Genomic DNA, 7,520 nt, shown 5'->3' with positions numbered 1-7,520 from the left:
TCCCTTCTGTAAAAAGTATCTCTACCATGTCTGCCATCTGTATCCTGTTCTAAATGTTCCATACATAGTGTACACAAAAGTTTGATATATGGTGTGAATTAACAGAGAGGGTATGCTGGATTTCTGCTTTAGCACCAACCCACCTCCTGCTGATGGAACGGCCAATCAGAACCGATTGGGATAATAATGGAAACTGAACCAATCAGAGTGTTAGTCTGCCCAGCTTCACCCCTCCCCCTTTCTTAAAAGTCCCTGATGCAGAAGTATAATAGTAGTAAGTGTGATTGAGAGTTTGATGGTCACTCTTCATCAGAACTGCTGCTGTCCATGGAATAGACCATAAAGAGAAGATCAGGCCGGGCCGGCACCAGCGGGTGACCCGGTTTTACCACTTCAAAACCCATGTAGTGGAAGGTCTTCATGATGGACACTGCACAAGTGGAAAGAAAGACAGTTCCTCATTTACTGAATGGTATAAGATTCATTATCCAGTTTAAAAAAAATTTATAACCCAAATGAAAGTTCTATTATCATTTACTCTCCCTCACGTGAAAATGTATGCATTTAGAAGGAATTTCAATCCGTTCAATCAATCCTCTCAATGATGGAGTTTGGGTTCCTTGCCACTTGTCTGAATTTAACTGGTTTTATAAATGATGAACCCTTACATGGTTATTGAACTGAACTGACTTGAGCCAAATAATGTCACTATTGTGATTTTTTTTAGAGCTGCATTACAGCACAATTTAAATTAGACTCATATTTTAGTTGAACTTCGTTGCATTGTTATTTCCTGTTTATTGCTGTGAAGCTACTTTGAAACCCTTTTTTTTTTTTTTTTTGCACAATCATAAGGCTGTCCAAGCTCCAAAAATTACAAAAAGCATTATAAAGCTGCATTGTTTCCATTATAGGGGAAAAAACTGCAAAATATCTTTGGTTGTGTTGCACAAAAAAATGAAATCCCTGTTGACACCAAGACGATAACTTTAATGATCTAACGCTTTTAATAGACAGAAGGTTATTGTGTGGTGGTATGGATGGTAAAATAGTTATAGTCATCTTTATAGTTATCATTCTTTGGTTTGAACAGGCCATAAGTTATATCAGTTTGGTACAACATGAGGGTGAGTCAATGATTACAGAATTTTCATATTTTTTGTCAAAATACTTCTTCAACGTGTTTTTAAACATTTCTTACATCGATCGTCTCTGTTTTTTTGAAGCCACAGGAACACATAGCTGACTTTCAACTGCTCCTCTGCAAACTCCAGCAGCCTGGTTAAACTGCAGCACAATGAGAGAGACAGAGATGGTGACGCAGTGCTGCTTTTACGTAATGTCTACCTTATGTAATAATGCAGATGTAGAAGCCAGAACAACTTTAGTCAGAGCGCACATATTTCTACTGTGCCCTAAAACTGAACCATGTAGAGACAGACAGATATGGTTCTGCTTTCATCTTCAATATAGAGCAGCACAATGACAGATTATTAACCCAACGTACCCTTCTCTGCTGCCATTGTGAAGAGCTCCGGTGGGGATTTCCAGGTAGAGCGCGTCGTCCGACAGAACTGTGTCCCAGCAGGAGAACCGTCGCTCACTCAACTGGTACTGGAAGTGCAGGACAGGGGGCGCTCCGTTTACTGACCCCGTCTGAGTCACCGTCAACTTTTCGTCCTGCAGGACACATATGTAGTGTTTACTCACAAGCTTGTTGTCAGAATGTTAATAGGAGTCAAGTTAAGAGTCAAGGGACCTAAAGGAGATCTGTTACGTTTCGTTTAAATATCAACTGTATCTTTATCGTTTCTCCAAAAATAAAAAAAATAAAACACAATCGACGCATTTGGGTTGCGTAATTATCATACGGTCTTTTCTCAACATAAAGCATCTATGTTTGATCCTATAAATATAAAAATAGCATTATTTTTTACGGTGCACATAACATTTCCAGCAGTTAAATGTAGAAACAGGTCATCTAAATAAATGTAGACTTTTGCAGTTCGCAATGAAATCAAACTATGCAAGAGAGATAAAAATGCTTAAAGAGTTACTCTCTACAAATCGATTCAATTATGATATTGTGAAGCACTGGAGTATTTTTGGAGTATTTTTGGTAATGAACGCAGTGTTATCCTATACTTTTTCAATTGATTTTCTCTAAATATTATCAGAGTGGCATATTTAAACACAATCAATTGATATAAATGAGCTCAAAAGCAACCAACAGTCACTTAGTCACTTGCATAATATCTCGTTGCACAGTTGTGAGTGATGCAAAACCTCTTAACGTTTTTGAGACGGTCGCATGTCTGCACACAGACAGTGCTGACATCTATAGTCTCTCACACGTGGTCAGCTGTATGCTGAGCTCGAGTCGTAAGTGCCAACACCGTACATATGTAGAACAGATGGAAACTCTAGCTGTAAATATGGCACAGAGCTACGTGACAAATAACAAGCTCTAGAGATCTCGTCGCACCCATCTCCTCCCTTGGGCTGGTTGTCTGTGTATGTTTTTTGGAAATGGCATGGCTTGCTGCTCCAGTGTCTTACTGACCTAAGTATTCATTTACTGTTTAGGGTGTTTATTTAGGTCATGCTTCGGTAGTAAAGTAGTAAACGGAGATGGGCTGCATCACATTTTGTGTACTGTAAAGTATTGATTAACTAATATATCTGATATTCGAAAATACTGAGATATTGTTGTCAAAAATGTAGTAAATATTGTGAGTGTAATTCATTACTAGGTCTACATCTTAAGTGTATTACTTCACATCACATACTTACTTCACTAATCGATCAGATTTGGGGAAATGTAGCATTGCATCACTTGCTCCCCAATGGATCCTCTGCAGTGAATGGGTGCCGTCAGAATGAGAGTCCAAACAGCTGATAAAAACATCAAGGTAATCCACAAGTAATCCACACCACTCCAGTCCATCAGTTTACATCTTGTGAAGTGAAATGTTTAGATTACTTGTGGATTATTGTGATGTTTTTTGACTCTCATTCTGACGGCACCCATTCACTGCAGAGGATCCATTAGGGAGCGAGTGATGCAATTTTACATTTCTCCAAATCTGATGAAGAAACAAACTCACCTACATCTTGGATGGCCTGAGGTTAAATATATTTTTAGTAAATTTTGTTTGGTTGAACTAAGCCTACCGCTCTATGGTTTTTGGTGAGCAATGCAAAAATGAACTTTTAAATATATCTACATTTTTTTATGTTCAAATGTGAAGTTTGTACAAAAACATGTTTATTCTTACCTTGTGCAGTACACTATGAGGGAGATCCCTGCCTGTCCCTCGCCCACCCGGGATCTTCGTCAGTGGGAGAGGGGCATCAGGAGCACCACAGAGGCCCTGGAGCCTGCTGCCTCGAGCCCAGCACAGCACAACTACAAGACAGACAGAGACGGATCATTTCATAGCTGTGTTAGATTATCCCTTAGCTCATTAACAAAAATTGGCATGTGCTTCTAAAAGCTACCTTCTCTCTGCATCATGAGTCAAGTGCATGACGCAGCTTGGCACAAGCCTGAGGGTGCCAGCTGATAACAAATAGCCATCCTGCTAACAGCATAACAACAGTCTGACTGTATGCTCCACTGAAACGTTGGCACTTTTATGGGCTTGCTCTATCTATATCTGATCTTATGCCTTATCAGACACTGTGTCACCTTGTAATATTTTCTGCAGCAGTGTTTTCACATTAACACTCGGTTCTCTGATTACAGACAATGGCAGCACTTGAGACTTTGATGTCGGCTTGAAAAAGCTAAGCAATAACTATTTATGGAGTTTTAGGAGGTCAGCATCTAAGACTTGGAAAACAAGTAGCCTACTGCTTTTGCACAAACTACATCAGGTCACAGAGCCCAAGCATGAACTGACCTGATGTCAGCTTTACACTATCTGTAAGCAGATATATTTGGGTTCTTGGAGACAGATGTTTCGCTTTCCACTAGACAGAAGCGAAGCAGTTTGCGCAGCTCACAAACAAGCACATGATGTGAAAACAAGTCTGTATATAGCAGCTTGGCTGAGAACATTTCACATCCCAGAGGGCTTGAGTTACAGCACTGGCTTTTAAAGATGGAAATAACAGACATTTACGTCCCCGTGTCATGTTGGGAGATCTTTGGATCTGACTTCTAATCTGAAGCCAGGCCGCAAACTGTCAGCAAAAATGTCTTGTTGTGATTGAAAGCAGTCTTACTTTTCAAAACAGCCCTGTTTACAACAAACGAAACGAAGGAATATGATATCTCATGATCACCTATTGGCAATATGCTGATCAGGAAACAGAGCATTCATATTTTATGGCATTATCAGCTGACATGGTTACAGCACGCTGGCACAAAAGTAATGGCTGTTCAAAGCTAGAGTGTTTTTTCACGTCTCATGAGCCTGATTACCCAGCAAGCAAATGAAAGGAGGGGTGTGCTGTGGTTTCTACGCCCTGGCAACTGAATATGTAACCCAGGTGACAAAATCTGGATAGTGACCACATGAAAACAGGTGGCACTGTTACCAAGGATGCTGAATTGCATTTTTGGTTACGATACAGACTATTTTTATTCAAGGGCAAAGAATTATTATGAGAGATATTTCAATGCACTCTTGAGATGTTCTTGATTGTCTTGATTCTCCTGGTCTCTATATAGAAGCAGTGGGCATCTGCGAGTGAAATGTCAGCTTGTTTTGAAAGCCGATGCTTTCACCCTCTGACATTCAAGCACCCCTTTCCCCCACTACAGTCTCTGACTGTATATGCTCTGGATCAAAACAGATTCAGGCCTACTTTAAAAAAAAAAGAAATGAAAACTGTGGGTCTTTCGTAAAAATTGTGAAACTTAACACTTGGAAAATAATTAGCATTCATGCCTGGTGCACAATGAGGGCACGATGACCGGTTCCACCTTTAACATCCATGAAAGCTTTCCAAAAAAACATGAAACCATTAAAGCTGGTCAAAATTTCTTTATGTTATCAAAATGTTCTTCACACCAAAAAAAAAAAAAAAAAAAAGATAATAATCTGTTATTTTAAGAACTTTTCACTGAAAGGTTCTTTCGGAACCCAAAATGTTTCTTCTACAGCATCACTGCAGAATGCATTTGTTTTTAAGAGTGTACATGGGTTGCCAATTATGAACAATAGTGATATAAAATAGGAATAATCTATCTCTTAAACGATCCAGTATCAATAAAGATCATTCCTGACTCCTGCTGACCTCCAGGACCAGCACAGGGTGTTAATTTGGATCCGTTTAAAGCCTGGGATTCAGGTTAATCTTTAGTGTAGTAATTACTGGCTCTGGTGGTGAGTGTTTGGAGAAGGGCCAGGAAACAGTCAGAACCAAAACAGGATACTGCGAGTCTTCCAGGAACAGTTATAATTTGGCTACAGAGGGACACGAAGGGGGAAGTCCAACCTTCAACTCATAGTGAATTAGGGCTGCACAATTAATCGAAAATATGATTACGATTACAATTACGGATGCCACAATTAACGTTCAAAGTGGAAGTTAATATAGTTCATTTATGTTATTCTGCATGCTTAATAAGCGTTTTCTAAAGGGTTTCCCCCATTATTTTAATTTTAGTTTCAGTATACCATTCAAGAAACCAATCTGATGTACAGTTGACATTTGAGGCTTATTCTTATAGAAAAGCGCGAAAAATGTTCAGTTATAGTGCTTTCAGCTTATTTATTTTCATATAAATACGGCATGCAGTTGCATTAAACAATGGAACATCATTCAGTGTAAATTGTGATAATTGTAATTAATAATGCCAATTACAATTTCAAGGGTATTAGAGGTTTTTGTCATAATCACCTACAGTGAATGTGGTTTAGACCAAACACTGACCAGGACAAATATGCCAGGATTGTGTTTTTCAGATTACAAAGCCTCAAGCAAATGGCTACCTTTGAAAACAAGTTTGACATGTTTCTGTTTTGTCAGAGATTTAGTGCTGCTGCATTCTTCAGATAAGTGTTTGTCTTTTGAGAGTTGCCGATCTCGATGGATTCCAAGTAAAACGAAAATAAAATGAAAAAAGGAGAACAAAATTAAATGAGGTTTGAATTTTGAATGGGTCTATAAACAGGGCACCTGCAGAGATGTTAACTGAACAATAGAACGCTCTAGGAACTATACCTTAATGTTTATCTAATGTTCTGTCCTTGTATTCTTTGCTCAGAATACATTAAATCCCAGGTTAAATGTGGTTTATCAGCTCTCACCTGCACTTGTGCTAATCTTGTTACAGAAAAGTTTCATAACATGATGCTTGCAGGTGATCTGTGCTGGGGTTTTCCAGTCTCAATCCAGATTAGAAAATTGCAAACGAGGAAATTAGATCGTTTCTGAAAAACGAAGTGATTTGGTCCTGTTACAGGCTCATAAATCCTAATTGAGTTAATGGGGTTTTGGGTGAAATATTTATAGCATCGGTTCTCTCTCTCAGACACTCGTCTGTTTGCTCGACATTGAATCCGCTTTGATAACAGTCTGTGAGTCTGATCCTTTAGAACATCGCAATAAATCCAACCCATTCATAATTTACATACATGACATCGCTATATCCGAACAAAATATAAAATTGATTTCAATTTGAAATATTATCGAAAATATAATCATATAATTATTTAAGGGGAAAGAAAATATATTATAGAACGTCTGAATATATTCAAATATTTTATGTATTTTATAAAATATAAGTAAATATTGAAAATAATATAAAAAAATCATTCTGTATAGATATTTTGATTTATTTAATCCATTTTAAGTATTTTAATATATTTTCAATATATTTAAATATGTTAATAGAATGTTAAAAGACTAAACAGATATGTAAATTAATCATATCAGCTGAAAAAAATCTTGCACGACTATATTTATAAAATATGATCGTGTTATTCTCACCTCTCCTCTGTGTTGCACATGTTTTCTTCGTAGACCGTTGTACTCTGATAACACAAAAAGTGAATGCTGTGCAGAAAGTCCACGGAGAAATGCACCATATATATAAAAATTCTCACTGACGCGTTCTGCGATAAGCCTCCGTGCTTTGACACCGAGTACTGACTGCGCGGTGACGTTGAGGAACTACTGCTGAATATTAATGAGCCTACGCAACGTCTGCCAATAGGCGGGCATTGTCAACCGATACGCAGCTTTATTAATATTCATCGGCGTGCAGCGCGGAGAATCATGGGAGACACGACACCCATAATAGGGAAGTGATAGTAAATCTGCTTTTATTGTATCTTTATATATCAGTATCAGTATAGTGAATTTGTAATGTGTTATTCCAAAATATATAGTATTTCAAATGGAATTTAAGGCATATTCAGAAGCATAATGTTGACTGAAGGTTTCTGTGAAATGACGTTTTCAGCTTAAAAAATTCCAACACAGAGATTCTAAATCACCTAATTAACCAATAAATGTAAAATTAAGAATAAAAGTGCTTAAATCAACAGAGAAGTCACGTTCTT

The 7,520-nt window shown here is 37.8% G+C and overlaps 1 pseudogene; it reads right to left on the bottom strand.

The window, feature by feature from the left end:
• Nucleotides 1–51: 51 nt before the first annotated feature.
• On the bottom strand, nucleotides 52–7,080 carry LOC113085854 (ornithine decarboxylase antizyme 2-like; annotated as a pseudogene).
• Nucleotides 7,081–7,520: the final 440 nt, after the last annotated feature.

The sequence above is a fragment of the Carassius auratus genome, unplaced genomic scaffold (genome assembly GCF_003368295.1).
Source record: "Carassius auratus strain Wakin unplaced genomic scaffold, ASM336829v1 scaf_tig00042450, whole genome shotgun sequence".
Lineage (NCBI taxonomy): Eukaryota > Metazoa > Chordata > Actinopteri > Cypriniformes > Cyprinidae > Carassius > Carassius auratus.
This window is presented reverse-complemented; position numbering and strand designations above follow the sequence as displayed.